The sequence below is a fragment of the Prionailurus viverrinus genome, chromosome D1 (assembly GCF_022837055.1).
Source record: "Prionailurus viverrinus isolate Anna chromosome D1, UM_Priviv_1.0, whole genome shotgun sequence".
NCBI classification, from domain to species: Eukaryota; Metazoa; Chordata; class Mammalia; order Carnivora; family Felidae; genus Prionailurus; species Prionailurus viverrinus.
This window is the reverse complement of record NC_062570.1, coordinates 70,149,391-70,166,423: the sequence shown is the minus strand read 5'-3', so window position 1 is coordinate 70,166,423 and position 17,033 is coordinate 70,149,391. Positions and strand designations below refer to the sequence as shown.

General features: G+C 42.1%; 1 protein-coding gene across 3 annotated transcripts in view; it reads right to left on the bottom strand.

Annotated features, from left to right (window-relative positions):
* FAR1 (fatty acyl-CoA reductase 1) overlaps positions 1–13,928 on the bottom strand; it is a 78,729-nt gene extending 64,801 nt beyond the window's left edge. The window contains exons 1-2 of one of the 3 annotated variants that reach the window (XM_047876924.1): positions 13,665–13,928; positions 11,777–11,874 (exon numbers count right to left, since the gene is read on the bottom strand). The gene's annotated coding sequence lies outside the window, so the exon portion shown is untranslated. The remainder of the gene's footprint in view (positions 1–11,776; positions 11,875–13,664) is intronic. The other 2 variants (XM_047876923.1, XM_047876922.1) reach the window with 2 other exon arrangements.
* Positions 13,929–17,033: the final 3,105 nt, after the last annotated feature.

Below are 17,033 nucleotides of genomic sequence, written 5' to 3'. Positions count from 1 at the left end.
GGTCATATCTGAGTGTATGTATGTTGCTCTCAAATATGACATTCCAGTCAAAGACTTGGTAAAATAACCAGTATTTCCAATGGTGACCTGTTACAAGGAGAACAGATTCTTATTGAACTTATGCAAACAACTGTAACTGCCATGAAAGAAAGAATACTTACTGAGAGTTTTTGAATTTCAGAGGGTTGAGGTAGGGAGAAAACTTAAATGCTTTAGTTTGTTTACAACTGAATACTTTATCAGTTTTCTGTGTGTCATAGATATCTTAAGAGAAAGTTTACTTAATCTGGAAGGCCAAACATTAGAGAACCAACAATATTTCCAACAAGAGTCACAAAACTATAATCTCCCTCCGTTTATTTAGTCCCATGTTACCAATTATTGCTCAATTTGAATGCAACTTTTTAGTTCTGTAAATTTTTACCCACTTGTTTTATGATCTTAAAGATGTCAAACACATGTATTTGTCCTAAAATTCCTTTTTATAAACATCCTTGAAGATGAAACACGTTTTGTAAGACCATCAGAACAATAACTATAAATGACAAAAGACTCAAAAATGGACATGGTTAACAATCTGATAGGAGAGTTCAGTATGATGCAACTGACAAGGAAACTCCGTTATTTCTGTGACACATAACACTTCCACAAATGGAATATCAAGTGATGACCCTATGCCAAAACATATTAAAACTTTGGGAATTTTATGGATATATTTGAGCAGTTATAGCATTTACCAAGCAATACAACCAAAGGCTTACCATCATGTTTGACAGGGCTTTCCAAGTAACGTACCAAATAAAAGCATCCGATTGGTCAAAAAGATTTCATTTACAATTTAAAATCCTGGAAAGTTTGTTAAAACCTTAGAAGGTTATAAAGCACATCCTAAATAGGATTACAGATCATCACAAATCTTATTTATTTAACCACGGTGGCAATAAGAGATTCTAAAGGCAAATACGTAGGGTTATACAGTTGTTAGCAAAACCTAGCTCCTTTAACACTGAAGTTTTAAGTAATCAAAGACCTGATAAAGACAAAACAGAAGCTTTGGTTCTCCCAGCAGACAAAAGAGAAAAGACCTTTGTTTACAAATTTATTTTTATCAAGAGCAGATCAACAATCCAAGAAAACTTTGTCTTTTAAACAGAGAGAAAAGCAGAATTTTAATCTTATACCAGTGTATTTTTAAAATCCATTCATTTCAACCTTAGTCTGTCCTAACAACACATAAAATTCCTTTCCAAAGATTTCCCTTCACGAACCTTCTACAACTTTCCTTTGCATTCAGATTTTGTCCCAAGCCCTTTCTCTGCAAACAACCAGTCTCATTTAGGACAAAATTACTTTATTTTACCTTCAACAAAAATGTATTTTCATTCCTTATATTTTTCTTACATATCTCCTACTTTTCTACATACAGAGTTGCCTTTTCCTGTTTCCATCAGTCTTAGTTACATCTAGCAGAATTTTAAGTCTTAGAAACTTTAGTCTCCAGTGAAAACTAAGTGGTAACTAATTGGGAACTGTGACACCAGAATTTTTTAGATGGCAAATTTATGAATCTACTAAGCACAAAGCAGCTTTTCCAACAGACCCAAATATCCTTAGTTTCTCTGCAATAAGTCAAAAACATAAACCTATGTTTAATAATGCTTAAGCATTTTATCATATTTGTTAAAGACCTGGATGTTCAATGAATTCAATCCAGTTTATCATCCAAACAAAAGTTTCGGGTTACCAAAGACCTTGAAAGCTAACTTAACAATTTTCCATGAAAACCCTGAGACAGATAAAATTAACCATCATTTTTAGCCATCTTTTTGCTGACAAATTGCAACAGAGATATTCAAGAGCTTATCTGACCTTCAGTAAACCTAGGTAGAAAAAGTCTTGTATTTAGTGCTGATAATTCTAAAGACATGTGCATCTTAATTAAACCAACAAGCTTAAATTAGTTCAAATACCAAATATGTTCCACTTGGGTCCCCTCATGAAGTCCATCACTTTGTTCACCATTGTCAATTTTTACCTGGGGTCCCAGTGAAGAAATCTGAAGTGGGCAGTGTTAAGTCCAAGGGAGTGCTCTTCACTCCTTGATAGCGAGGAAAGGAGGAAGGGTTAATGCTGCCAGAAGCATGGAAGATGCAGGTTGTACCCAAAGTTGTGCAGAAACAGGAAAAGGGGGAGTGAAATGCAGAAGAGGTGAGATGCCTCCAGGAATGCTGGAGGTGGATAAAAGCCAGTGGAGAGAGAAAGAGGTCTCCCAATCCTAAAGCCATCAGCTTGGACAAATGAGCATATGCAGATTTTTTTTTCCCCCCCACCAACAAGTGGAAATGGGCAGTCCATGTCAGGCCAGAGACAGGGAACTTCCCCAAAACAACGGCAGCTGCTTGGGAATATACCTTAAAAGTCTCCTTCCTGAGGTAGACTAACAAGAGACAATTGGTTCCAATTATCACAGTCATTAACTCAAGAAATGAATAGTAAAAGCCCCCACATACAGCTAGAGTAACCTGAGTCTATGACGAAGGAGGAACAGTGAAAGAGAGAGTCTCAGTGTCCCCTTCATTAGGGATGGCCTGTGTTTCCTCCAGCAACCTGGGTTCATTCAGAGGAGACCTGTTTAGACAATCATCGAATTATCAGGAGGAAGTTTATCGGCCTGGTTAGTGGCCAAACACATTTGGGCAAACACATTCTGCAAGTGGCCCTCAGGTCCGGATCCTGATTTAGGGCCATGAAAGTCTGGACATAGGATACCTCAGTCCATTTTGCCCTGTTTCTTGCAGAAGAGATCTAACCAATAGATTGCATTAAGGCTAGTCAGTGTTACAGAAAATCAGTCCTTTCCTAAATTTTCCAATTTGAATTGACTCTAGTGGGTTAAAAGGCATCCCAAAGGACAGTCCCTGGGGACTGAAGATCCCATGTTTCTAGAAAAGTAGAGAGGGTCCATTACCAAAAATCCCCGCCCTCAACTTCCAGGGGGTATACCACGAAGGATACATCAGAGGTTCTTGGCTTCAAAGCGACCAGAGGTGTCCCTCAAACAAAACTGTTATGATCACCAACCAGCCACTAAGGGGCCCTAGGAAAGGGATGCTAGCGTCCCTTAGCTTCCCCATTGCATCCTATACTACAAATGGGTGCCTGGTGTATGGACCAAAATACTGTGCCCATGCCATGCCTTGAAAGCCGTGCTGTAAAAGGCTGTGCCTTAGTTTACCTTGTCTTGAGGAGCATGCCATGAAGGTCATGCCTTAGTTTCCTTGAAGGCTGTGCCATTTTTAACCAACGGAAAACACTAGAAAAGTTTCACCATTCGGTAGTTAGTAGAGGACATTGACAGAAAATAGTAAAGACAGAAATCCATCATGATGTAAGTGACATTCCAACACATATAGTCTTTACAGACAACTTCCCTAGGAAACAGTTCCCGGTTGGGTTTCAGCTGGCTCCCAGTAGAAGTTTCTCAGCCAGAAGCAGCTAGACCAGGGATGTGGAGGGGATCACATTAGACCAATAAGGAGGAAACCTCACACAGGAGTCTTTAAGATCAGCAGTCGTGCTAGTCACTTAGGTGGCTGTCTCGTGCCCAGCACAGATAACTTTGTAAGGACAGAAATAAAGAGAGGGCATCAAGTATCTGGGTCTTATTACCATCCCGGCCAGAGTACCAACTTCCAGCCAAAAGGCAGAATTTCTCCTCCACAGGCTAGAGGATTACAGCCTGAGCAATCGACATGAAAGTGTTCCAATAAGACCATACTCCTTGAAAAGCCCCTGAAATAGGAGTAAAGGAAGAAAAGAGAAAGTATTCACCAACTTTGCAACAAGGCTCAGAGTCCAGAAGGGAAGACTCAATGCCCCACCCTGGGCGCTGGATGATGAAATTTGAAGTTCACAAGCAAATGGCTAAGAAAGAATTCTTGAGATGTGTTTGGTGTAAAAAGGTGATTTTATGAAAGCACAGGGACAGCACCCGTGGGCAGAAATATATGCACTGGGGTTGTGAGGAGTAACTGATTATATACTTTTAAGTTAGTGGGGTTTAGGGATAGCATAAGTCTCTAAGGAATTTGAAAGCAAGGCTTTCAGGATCTTGAGAGGCTAATTACTATTAAGACAAGGTTACTTTTAGTGTTTAATAAAAGAAAAACATAAAGGAAGTAAGGCAGCCATAAGTTGTTTGAGGAAGATCATGCTCCGCATGTTTCAGGTGTTTATCAGTGGACTGCAAGCTGCAAGGGGATTTAATTTAAGCCACATTTCTCTGCCTTTGTTTCCCTCATCAGGAGCTATTATAGGAAGTACCAAACACGTATTCCAAAATCTTTGGTAAAATCATTCAACATATGTATTATGCTGGCGATAGTTTATTTTTCCCCAAGAATCCAGCTAAGAATTGGTATATTTTGGGGGTACCTGGCTGGCTCAGTTGGTAGACCATCCAACCCTTGATCTCGAAGCTGTGAGTTTGAGCCCCACATTGCGTGAAGAGATTACTTAAAAATAAAATCTTGGGGCGCCTGGGTGGCACAGTCGGTTAAGCGTCCGACTTCAGCCAGGTCACGATCTCGCGGTCCGTGAGTTCGAGCCCCGCGTCGGGCTCTGGGCTGATGGCTCAGAGCCTGGAGCCTCTTTCCGATTCTGTGTCTCCCTCTCTCTCTGCCCCTCCCCCATTCATGCTCTGTCTCTCTCTGTCCCAAAAAATAAATAAACGTTGAAAAAATAAATAAATAAATAAATAAAATCTTAAAAAAAAAAAGGGACTGGTCTATTTTTTTTTTTTAATTAGGCATATGTATAATGAGTTTCACAATTTTTATCACTCAAATCTGAAAAATATTTGCTTGTAAAAGGTGAGCAGTACACACAGAAACAAATTTGAGTTGAATTTTAGCAGTATGCTTTTGCCTATACATTATAGAATGGTTTATTAAACTGAATCCATAAACCTGTAAGGGTATTTGAATAAGTTCTGAGAGTCTTATTAGAATTATATGAAAAACTAAGTATGCATGTATAGTATAGTAATCCCCCCTTACCTGCAGGGGATACATCCAAGACCCCCAGTGGATGCCTGAAACTACAGATGGCACCAAACCTTCCACATACTGTTTTTTCCTATATATACATATATTCCTATGATAAATTTCATTAATAAATTTGACACATAAGAGACTGACAATAATGATAAAATAGAACGATTATAACAATATACTGTAACAAAAGTTATGTGAACGTGGTCTCTCTCAAAATATTTTATCATACTTCTAATGATGTGAGATGATAAAATGCCTACATGATGAGATGCAGTGAGGTAAATGGTGTAGGCACCGTGACTTAGTATTAGGCTGCTACTGACTTTCTGATATGTCAGAAGGAGGATCATCTGCTTCCAGACCGAGGTTGGCCATGGGTAACTGAAACCATGTAAAGCGAAACTATGGACAAGGGGGGATTACTGTTTATTTTTCTGAGGCTAAAGCACAAAGATTGAGGAGATGCTCAAAGAGGTTCATGACCTTTGGCTAAAAATCTCTGCATTATGGAACATATTTTAAGATTTTATTCTCAGTTAATACTTCAAAGTATTTAAGTCAATACTCCAAAATAATAACATATAATGGTAAAAATTCCTTAAATGCAAGGATTTCTCATATGACTGTCATGCCAACATTTCTGGCAAAAACTCCATAAAAGACAAGAATGATATAAACTAGATATTTCAAAGTAATCTAAAAACTGTCAAACGATTAACATTTAAACACACACATACAAGCCACCATTTACAATCTCAAAGTGATTTATATTTGAAAGCTGATGCCACACACACACAAACATTCTAGATAAAATGGATCCATTAACACCTGCGGTACTAAGATACTCAGAAGGCTTTTTAATGGAACATGTCAAATAATTCACCAGACAGACAGTGATACAGTCATAAAGAAGTGTGTCCATGTTTGTAATACAGAAATTGGCTTTTTTCAAATATTGATTTAAGATCTAAGTATGTCAATAACATGCCGTAGGGTTCTAAAAGATATAAAGAGATACAGATTTAGGGGCGCCTGGGTGGTTCAGTCAATTAAGCAAACAGCTCTTGGTTTCAGCTTAGGTCATGATCTCAGTCGTGAGATCGAGCCCCACATTGGGCTCTGCACTGAGAGTGAAGGGCCTGCTTGGGATTCTCTCTCTCTCCCTCTCTCTGCCCCTCCCCCTCACACGTGCACACGTGTGCACTCTCGTTCTCTCTCAAAATAAATAAACATTTTTTTTAAAGATGGGACTTTTTCTATGAAGTTAAAGTTAGATTTTTCTAACTACATGCTTTCTCCTCCAGGTGATCACCCTCATCTCACCCCCTAACATCCTTTCTCCTTATCTAAATCCTACTTTCATTCAGAAATAATGTCATCTCTCATTTAGAATCTCTATCACCAATTTTGGTATATGATATCATGTTGCCACATTCTGTTTTATATACATATACTCAGTCATTACTCCTGAATTACAGATTATTTTATATAATTTCCCCTGCTTAGCACAGTATAATATACAAGTCTCAAAATATGAACAATTTATACGAACAATTTCCACTTCACTTAGATTAGCATGTCTATTTTTACACTCACCATGCTGTTTAGTAATAACTGGTAAAAATGTGTAGGGATTTGCTTCAAAATAAAAATCGGTTTATAATTTTTAAAATTGGTGATGTGCATTTTATGTTGGCAACTTTCCGTAATACAAAGTTTAAAGGAGATTCCTGGGGCGCCTGGGTGGCGCAGTTGGTTAAGCGTCCGACTTCAGCCAGGTCACGATCTCGCGGTCCGTGAGTTCGAGCCCTGCGTCAGGCTCTGGGCTGATGGCTCAGAGGCTGGAGCCTGTTTCCGATTCTGTGTCTCCCTCTCTCTCTCTGCCCCTCCCCCATTCATGCTCTGTCTCTCTCTGTCCCAAAAAATAAATAAACGTTAAAGGAGATTCCTTCTTCTACTAGAACACAGCACTTGTCAAAGACAGGTCCAATAGTTTTCGTCTTTGTACATCTGCCCAGTGGAGAGTAGATAAATTTACTTCAAAACACATTTCATTATTTACACAGAAGTTTCAATGAAACTTTAACAGCTTTTGTGCGATACTTCATTTAAATAATTCTTTGAATGGGGCGCCTGGGTGGCTCAGTCGGTTAAGCGTCCGACTTCAGCTCAGGTAACGATCTCACGGTTCATGAGTTCGAGCCCCGCGTCAGGCTCTGGGCTGATGGCTCAGAGCCTGGAGCCTGCTTCCGATTCTGTGTCTCCCTCTCTCTCTGCCCCTCCCCCATTCATGCTCTGTCTCTCTCTGTCTCAAAAATAAATAAACATTAAAAAAAAAAATTTTAGGGGCGCCTGGGTGGCTCAGTCGGTTAAGTGTCCGACTTCAGCTCAGGTCACGATCTCACGGGTCCGTGAGTTCGAGCCCCACGTCGGGCTCTGTGCTGACAGCTCAGAGCCTGGAGCGTGTTTCGGATTCTGTGTCTCCCTCTCTCTCTGACCCTCCCCTGTTCATGCTCTGTCTCTCTCTGTCTCAAAAATAAATAAACGTTAAAAAAAAAAAATTTTTTTTAAATAAATAAATAAATAAATAATTCTTTGATTAAACTCAGACAAAACATATATTCACTTTTAACTATTTACTAAGTACCTACTACTTTCTCAAATATCCTGTCTTAGTAAATGTAGGATATCAAAAATAACACATCCTCTCTAATACATTGAGAAGCTAATAGTACTCTCAAGGATCGATGGGAAAAAAGGGCAAGGAGAGAATGCAAAGGGATGAAGTGAAAGAAAAAATAGTGAAAAGCTACTATAGTTTTTAAAAAGAGATCTAAGGCACCCACATTTTTAATTAAACAGAGGGCATACAGTTTGTTCAGGCTGGACAAGTCTAAAGGTTCCCTTCCCCACTCCATTTTACAGATGAGGAAACTAAAGCTCAGAGAGGGGAAATGACTTGTCTCAAATTACACATCAAGTTGCTAGCAAAACCAAAATTAAAACTCAGATCTGCTGATTCATAGTACAATTTGAATTTTCCACATCAAAGAACTTTCTTCTATAATATTCATTAGCTAAAAAGAATGACTATTTTATTATTAATATATACTTCAGTTCTATATATTATATCATACTAAAAAGAAAAAAGGCTATAAGCTAAGTAGAGGAAGGAAATGAGAAGAAAATGCACACAGCAAACTAAGGCAATGTACATGCAGACTACATGCATATACCACTCTTCCTTAATTCTGAGACACGCATTTGACTTTAAGACACAGTAGCCATTGGGAGTCCCTCTCTACTTATTAGATGGAGTGCTGTCCAATTCACGAATCATTTTTCTGTTTTTTTGGTTTGTTTTGTTTTTAAATGCTTATTAATCTTTGAGAGAGAGAGAGAGAGAGAGAGAAGGAGGGGCAGAGAGAGAAGACAGAGAATCCCAAACAGGCTCCATGCTGTCAGTGCAGAGCCCTATGTGGGGCTCAAACTAACAAACCATGAGATCATGACCTGAGCCAAAATCAAGTGTCAGATGCTTAACCAACTGAGCCACCCAGGCGTCCCATGAGCCATTTAACAGAGACAATTAGATCGTCAAATTAAAAAAAAAAAAAAAAGATAGTATCCATTGCATAAACATTTTAATTTTTTTAACGTTTATTTGTTTTTGAGACAGAGACAGAGCACAAGTGGCAGAGAGGCAGAGAGGGAGCCACAGAATCCGGAGCAGGATCCAGGCTCTGAGCACACAGCCTGCAATGGATATCAAAAATATCAAACTCACAAACTGTTGAGATCATGACCTGAGCCAAAGTTGGACACTGAACCGACTGAGCCACCCAGGCGCCCCATATAAACATTTTAAAATAAACTCTGTAAATTACACCTTCATTTCAAAAAACTACTAAAATATGAAAACATACACCTCTAAAGGTAATATAATGCACCCTTAAAAGACACACAATAATCACCATCATTTAAGAGCCAGTGTCACAGGACAAACACACAGAGCAACAGTCCCATCTTCTAACGTAACAGTTACTGAAGACCTAAGGCTATGTGGCATTTTTTTCAATTGTAGTTATTAATATAAATAAGTATTTCTTGCCCTTGATCTTACATGCATGAGATTTGGAGTTTCACAAAGCAAGGTTTGAATCTCAGCTCTCCTCCTAGCTCTCCAACCTTTGGAAAGTTACTTACTAACTTCTCTGAGCCTCATTCTCTCATCTGTAATAGGCTATCCACTTTGGAGAACTGTATGAGAGCTAAAGGTAATAATTTATGTAAAGGAACAGTACAATACCCAGATGAAATATTATATTTCCTCCCATGATCCCTATGGGCCAAATTAAACTAAAAACTAGACCCTGTTCTTCTTGACTTATAAGATTCTTCCATCTCCACTGCAGAGATCAGAATAAACCTGTAGTAATCCTGGGGCAAATCCTACTAGTTTGCTCTTGAATAATTATTTGGTAAGAAAAGCTTATTTTACTGTCTTGAAATTCATCTCTTTTCTTCTTTAAATTGGGAACAGAAAACAATGACAAATTTTAAGTTAAATTGGTTACATGTAAATTCAGCACTTTCATATTGTCTTACTGAACTGAAACTCTAAGCCCATTAACAACCCCACTAGAAGAGAGGAACTACAGAACCAATGTGTGCGAAGAGGAAAGGGTGTAAAGTCCAAAAGACACAGTTGAAATGATTCACTCAAGTGAGTGGTTTGCTTTGTTTAACCTTAAATTCATGTATTAAACCCTAAAAGAACAACATTCAGAGTTCAGAAGAGCCAAGACCGTATCTCCAAGCCTCAAGGTGATTTTTTAGTAACCTGATCCCTCAGATTAAACAAATGCCATCTTTCAGTTCGTACAGTTTCAGGATGTGTCTAGTCACTTCCAAGACAGGAAAGTATCTACCAAAGTATCTCACATGCAGCAGTATACACTGAAATAAGGCCATCTTTTCCTCTATCCGAAACATAGTTCAGACTAGCTCACCCACATATTTTCTATTAGCTCATTTCAGTAGAATGACTTTTCCCCCCATATATTAAGTAATGCCCATTTCCTTAAACTGGGAAAATACAAAGAATATGAGCATTTTTAAGCCACCCATGATCTTACCAGCCAAAGATTAAAATATTAGAAAGGAACATACCAACATCTTTCCTATGAGTCTGTACACCATATTTTAGGTTTGTATAGAGTCACTAAATATGAGTAACCTGCCACTAAATATGAGTAACTACCAGCTTATACCTTAGTATCTTCATTCTGGTTTTTGAGACTAAATTCACATAACTTTTTTCCTGACTTAACTCAATGGTTCGTCAGAGTCTCTCAGCTACACATGTTGTTGACTACTTTCTCTATTTCTATCCTAAGTTTTCCAAAACAGTATATTCTTCAATATCTACAAAAGTCTCTCCAACTCCTCTTCTTCTCTCCCTTCACTGTCTCTCTTCTATTAATTCCTGACAATTTATTTTAAAATGGCTCAGGCCAGGGGTGCCTGGGTGGCTCAGTCGGTTAAGCAGCTGACTTCAGCACAGGTCATGATCTTGCCGTCAGTGAGTTCGAGCCCCACATCAGGCTCTGTGCTGACAGCTTGGAGCCTAGAGCCTGCTTCAAATTCTGTGTCTCCCTCTCTCTGCCCCTTCCCCATTCACACTCTGTCTCTCTGTCTTTCAAAACTGAATAAATGTTAAAAAAAAAAAAAATTGTTTTTAATAAAATAAAATGGCCCAGGCCTGACCTTTAGATTTGCTTGTCAACTGTGAACCTCCAACAGTTACCACAGTGCCTGGCATGAAACATATGCTCAGTTAAAATGTACTGACTGACTTTGTCAATACTGACCTGCCACTTATTAGCTGTGTGGCATCAGGCAAATTAAATCTCTCTGAATCTCAGTTCCCTCCTCTAAAAAACAGGGATAATCAAAGGAAGATGATACTCGGAAAGCTCAAAACAGCGTCTGGCACAAAGTAGCACCCACTAAATTTTGCTATTATTATCAACATAATCTAGTATAGGACTCAAAAATGTTCCTGATTATTTTTTGGTTGAACACCAAATCTACCTCTCAATAACCCAACTTATTTTCAACATATTCTCTTACCACAAAAATCAAAAAATATTTTCATGCTCTTTCCCTAACCCGTCTCCAATCCATCATCAACTATTGGTTTTCTTTTTTCTTTTTTCTTTCTTTTTTTTTTTTTTTTTTTTTAGTTTTTTTGGAGAGAGTGAGCGAGCAGGGGAGGGGGACAGAGGGAGGGAGTGGGGGAGGGAAGGAGTGAGTGAGAGAGAGAGAGCAAGAGACTCTCTCCCAAGCAGGCTCCACACTCAGCATGGAGCCTCATGCGGGGCTAGATCCCACTGCCCTGGGATCATGACCTGAGCCGAAATCGAGAGTCAGGAGCTTAACGGACTCAGCCACCCAGGCACCCCTATCGTCAACTATTCTAATTCTTCTCTCCTAACCACCATACAGAACCATTACTTATAAAACTAAGCTACAACCACAGACTTAACTGATCTCCACACTTAAATCTTCATTCAAATGTTCCATCCTCCTTAAAATCCATTTTTTATGTGTCATTCTCATCCACAGTTGCTTACAGCTTGTCCAAACTTCTTGAGTGTCATCCTCAAGTCTTCCAATAACCCATATCCAAACTCTTCAAAAGGTGTCTCAAAACTCACCCCTTCCTGGAAACCTTCCCTGATTAACTCCATACCACTCAGATTACTTCTTTGCCCCGAGTCACCTCGGCACCTCAGCACTTAGGTATTCTGTCATCCTAAGGGTAAAATGTGATCAGTGAGTAGCAATACCAAGAAATTTCTTCCACAAAATTATTTCTACTTCCTAAAGAACGGTCCATTAGCTATGATGCTTTGTTGAGCTGGCTAAGAAGGAACTATCGTATACAACATATGCCCTCTTTGGTTTCTGTCCTCGGGACTTCTTGTGTGTCAAGAAGTGCTAAACTGTTCACAAACCTCTGCCCTATCCTCAAGCAGAAACTACATCTCGGTGCTTATCACCTCCTCGAGGCCGTTTAAATTTTCTGGACATGTAGCAGTGGGCCGCTTTCTTTTCTTCTACCTCTTCTCTGCCCCCAACCTCTGCCCACATCCCACAAATAAAAATTCCCAAAGGCATCAAACAGAAAGGCAGCAGTAGTGACACACACATACCATGTGTTTCTCTCCTCTAAGTGAAAAAAAACGTTGAACCTACTTAGGTACAAAACTCTTCCCAAGGCTAAAAACCTCCCCAATAAGCATGATACCTAATCAAATTCTACTGCGTGGAACTGGTTGATCCTACAGTAACAGAATTGTACTTATGTGTTAATTGTCACTGTGTTACTGTAAGAGATCTTGCATCATTTTTATGCTGTATTACATGCGCCCAACAAGATAGTTAAATTCCCCTACAGGGCAGATTTTCTGAAAGTATCTTCATGCTTTACCCAACATGGTCTAATTATTTTAAAGATGAAATTAAACGATTCCGCACTGCCATCCAATCGAAAGCAAACAATATTTGTGCCTTTACTTTTGAGAGGGTGAGTTTGTGTGCTGCTGTGGCAAAACAATCAGATGAACTGTCCCGGGATGGTGGGGGCGGGTGGGGGTGGGGGGCACAATCAGCGTCAGTAGTGAGAGTTAAGTCTGAGTGCTTGGTCCACGATGAGTAGTGAATGAACCTATAAACCTGGCTTGACTAACTCCTACCTGAGACACTCTCCAGTCTCTCCAAAAAAGCAGTTATTCTTGCTCACTTAGTCATAAAAGATCCACACCTTTTAGCTATCATACATAAGCCTACCTCATCTGCTCCTTGTATACTTTCTCCTAACTGGCCACCTAACGCCTTCTAGTCAAACAGCCTCCATCCACACCTCACCTAAAGCCTTTTTCTCAGGGACCTTCCGGTTGGAGTAGGTGCCTCTTACTCCAAACCCACGTGTCCCGGTCTGTCCAGAGATCTTAACCTTCCAAAAAGCAAAAACAGAAACAAACAAACCCTACCTCCCTTCACTCCCAGCTGATTTCCCCCCATCCTCTATCAATGCCTACTTCCAAAAGGCCAGTCACTTTCCCCGGTTCCGCACCTTCTCCCCGGGCACCCTTTTCTGAGCATCACCCTTTCCCCATCACTTTCTTCCTCGTCGGACCAGAAAATCCTTCAATCACAGGCCTCTTTTGCCCCCCTGGAGCACAAGAGCCCGCTCCTCCGTTAACTACCCGCCCCCCCACCTTCGCCACTTCTATGCGGCCTCCCCACACCAGACTGAGCCCCCAAGGCTCGGCGGCTGCAAACCAGGCCCCTCCCTGCGTCCCCGCTCGCCAGCCCGGCAGTCTGGAAGGCGGCGGCCCCGTCCCAGCCGCGCTCAGACCATCCGGGCAGAGACAGGCGGGCGCCCCCGGCTGCGGACGGCCCAGGGTGGGGGCGGGGGCGGGGCGGGGCGGCGGGTGTCGCCTCCGGCGGCCTGCCGCCCCGGCTCCCGCAGCCGCGGCCCGGGCCAGGCGAGGAGGGGCCCGCAGCTCGCCTCTCCCGCCCGGCGTCGCTGCCTCTCACCTAGACTCAGAGGCTCGGGCCTCGCTTTCCCCCTGGCCGTCCAGCGATGTCTCCGCCGCCGTCGCGCTCTCCTCACTCGCTCCTCCACCACCCCCGACCGGCTGCTGAAGAGCGGACGGGTAGTGGCACGCCCATTGGCTGCGGCCAGCACTCGCGTCAGCCTCCCCGACCCGGACCTCGCGATGTGACTGGCTGGCGCGGAGCCTCTTTTCCACGTCTTGTCCGGATTGGCCTGTCTTGTCTCTCGCGCCCCCTTACCGGGAGGATACCTCGATCCCCCCCTCCCCGCCTCGGCCTCCCACCCCCTCAACCCCGTTTCCATCTGGGCGGGCTGGGGGCGGGAGCGGGCGCGGGTGGGACGCGAACGGCCAATGGGAGCGCCGAAAGAGGGCCGGGAGGCGGGCTCTGCGGCCGGCCGGCCCACGCAGGAAAGTTCAGCCAATGGGCGCGCGCCCCACATCCCGGGCTCAGGAGCGCCTCTCTGGCCGCTAGCGTTCCGTCGGGTCGCGCCCAGGGCCACACCCGGCTGGCGGTGGCGCGGGAGAGGTACCCGCTGGAAGGATGGGAGAGTGCGGCGAGGCCCGTGCGGGGAGCGCGGGCGGCCATTGTGGCGTGCTCCCGCACCGCCTACGCGGGGTCTGTGAGCTGGGAGCTGTCGCTCGGTGGTGGACTCCCGGAACCTCGGCGCGATGCTTTGTAGGGAGCGAGCAGAGCGTGCGCCTCGTCCAGCCCCGTGGACCAAATCAGGCCGCAGTGCAAAACTTCCCGCTGGTGAGAGAAGTTGAGTAACGGTTACCTCAGGGGGGTGGGAGGGGGCACAAGGGAACCTACGGGGAGCTGGAGACGTTCTGTCTCTCGATCTGGGTGGTATCCGTATGTAAAAATGTACCCAGCCGTACAGTTCAGGTTAGTGCACTCACGACACTTTAATATAGAATATTGTATAATCCCTCTTTTATAAAAAAAAAAAAATAAAATAAAAGGATTGTGAGAATAACTGTAATAACATTCCCAAGACGGTGAGATCCCGCGGTATCAACAGTCTCACTAGGATTTAGCCAGCCATCGTTCAAAAACTGCAAATCAGAGGAGGAAAAAGAAAAGGATTGTTGAGAATTTTAAATGAGTGAAAGCTCTGGGCACAGAGACTTAGCGCGCACGGGTTGATACTTCAGGATGCGCGAAGATGGTTCCGAGTGATTTTTCTTTGAGGGTGTAGGGCTTATTTCAGTGCCTGGCCCCGTTAGTGGCCCCAAAGCACCCATTCTGCCTCACCTAGTTGGAAACTGCAATAATTTACCGAGCTGCCTACTTTGTGGCCGACCAGAGCTCCGAACCCAGGAAATTTTCATTGAAATACCATGGCTTCTGCCCTGGAGGAACTCACCGACCAGCCCAGCGCGCCAGGTACAGTCATTCCTGCAGGAGGGCCCAGGACCACAAAGCCAACAAAGCCGCTTGCCCTCAGGGATGAAGCATTCCCATAGGTGACGCCAGATGGTGTGTGCCTAGAACCCAGTCCAGAAGCAGAATTGTGAAATCGCCGGGCCAACGTGAAACACTTGTTACAAATGGGTCAATAACCACCTTTCCAGAACAAACATAAGACCTGTGGGCCAAATTCTAGCTTGTGAAAGAGCACGCACCGGCAGCAAAACAGATTACATGATTCATATTTACTACTTGAGTCATTAAGCGGTTCAATTCAGATAAATGCCTTGGTTTAAAGTACTTGTCCCCGAACTAGGCGTGTAAAGTCAGGTAAGACAGTATTTTTCCATAGAGCATAGGGTATAAGAGGAAGACCTCAAATGGATCATTCCTATATAATTCAGGGTGAGGGAATATATATAAAGAGGATCGAGCCCCGCCTAGGGAATTGAGGGGCATATTCTCAGAAGAAGAACTAAGTTCACCACTGCTGAGATTTATCGGCATGTGCAATTCAGACACTATTTCTGGAGAATACTTTCATTGCAGAATTTTTAGTTTCTGTGCAAACATCTTGATTTTTTTCGATAGATAGATAGATACAAACTATTACTTAGTTCTGAGGAAAACACGTGAAGAAATTAATTGCTGAATGAGTACATTATGAAATTCAAAAATAACTTTAGGTTTGAGAGCATAAAGGCATCTCATTTGATTAAAGTCATTGTGTATGTAACATGCACCTCCAGCAGAGACACTCCCCACCACAGGCCCCCCGAGATGGGCTTTCTGAAGGAGGACTTAAAATTAAAACAATGGCTCACTCTCCAACATGGTACAAACTCACGGGGAGGGCATGTTGTTGGATTGGCCAGTGTCCCTCAGTGCACCATCATTGTTAAATGGATCCAAAGAATTCATATATCTACAAAGAGTGAGTAATAGTCTCCACAAAAGGTGATGAAGGATTTTGCCCAGAGTCTAACCTATAAAATGTAGTAATACCAAAGAAAGTAATCAATCATTCAAATGCTTTCCCCATCTTTCAGCAAGAGCCCTGAGAATTGGGCTGCCATATATATTGCAATCAACTGCCTTGTAATTTTATTCAAATATAAAATACCTGTATGTGCTTTTGATCCTTGCTATAGAAACACCGTTCTGTAAACAAAGGTAAATTACACCAAACAAAAATAATTTAAACCTATTAAAAAAGAGAAATACCTAAAGAGAAATACCATGTATTACTGAGAAAACATGTAGGAATAAACCCAGAAACACATATGCTACACATACCAGTATCTCAGATCTCTGCCTATAGGCCCAGCCAAAACAAGAATAATAAAAGCATCTTTTTTTCTTTCTAAATATAGATTGGCAGGGGTGCCTGGCTGGCTCAGTCAGTAGCACATGCAACTCTTAATCCCGGGGTTGTGAGTTCAAGCCCCATGTTGGATATAGAGATTACTTAAAAAGAAAGAAAGAAAGAAAGAAAGAAAGAAAAGAAAGAAAGAAAGAAAGAAAGAAAGAAAGAAAGAAAGAAAGAAAGAAAAAGAAAGGAAGAAAGATTGACAGGATAAAAACATTTATAAAAATTAGTTCTTTGAATTGTGACTCTTGTAAGTTTGGTCCTGGTTACCCATTGATATTATCCATAGGTTGCTAGTCTTTGTTTTCCTTGTCTGTCTTTTGGGGTGTTTATCATAAGGGGGAAAAATCGTAAGATGGGATATTCCTTTCATCTTGTTCTGTCTTCAGAGCTTGGCTTTAGTTCTCCACCAGCTGGAAGGTACAAGTGTTGGCTTGAGTCAGGTAACCAGACAAACAGGCTGGCAACCCAAGACGCAAAATGACAAGCAGCATTCTCTTTGTCCAACATTACCAGCTCCTAAGGAAGGTTGTCTTAATAAGAGGTCCCTGTCCATGAGGGGGCTTGTT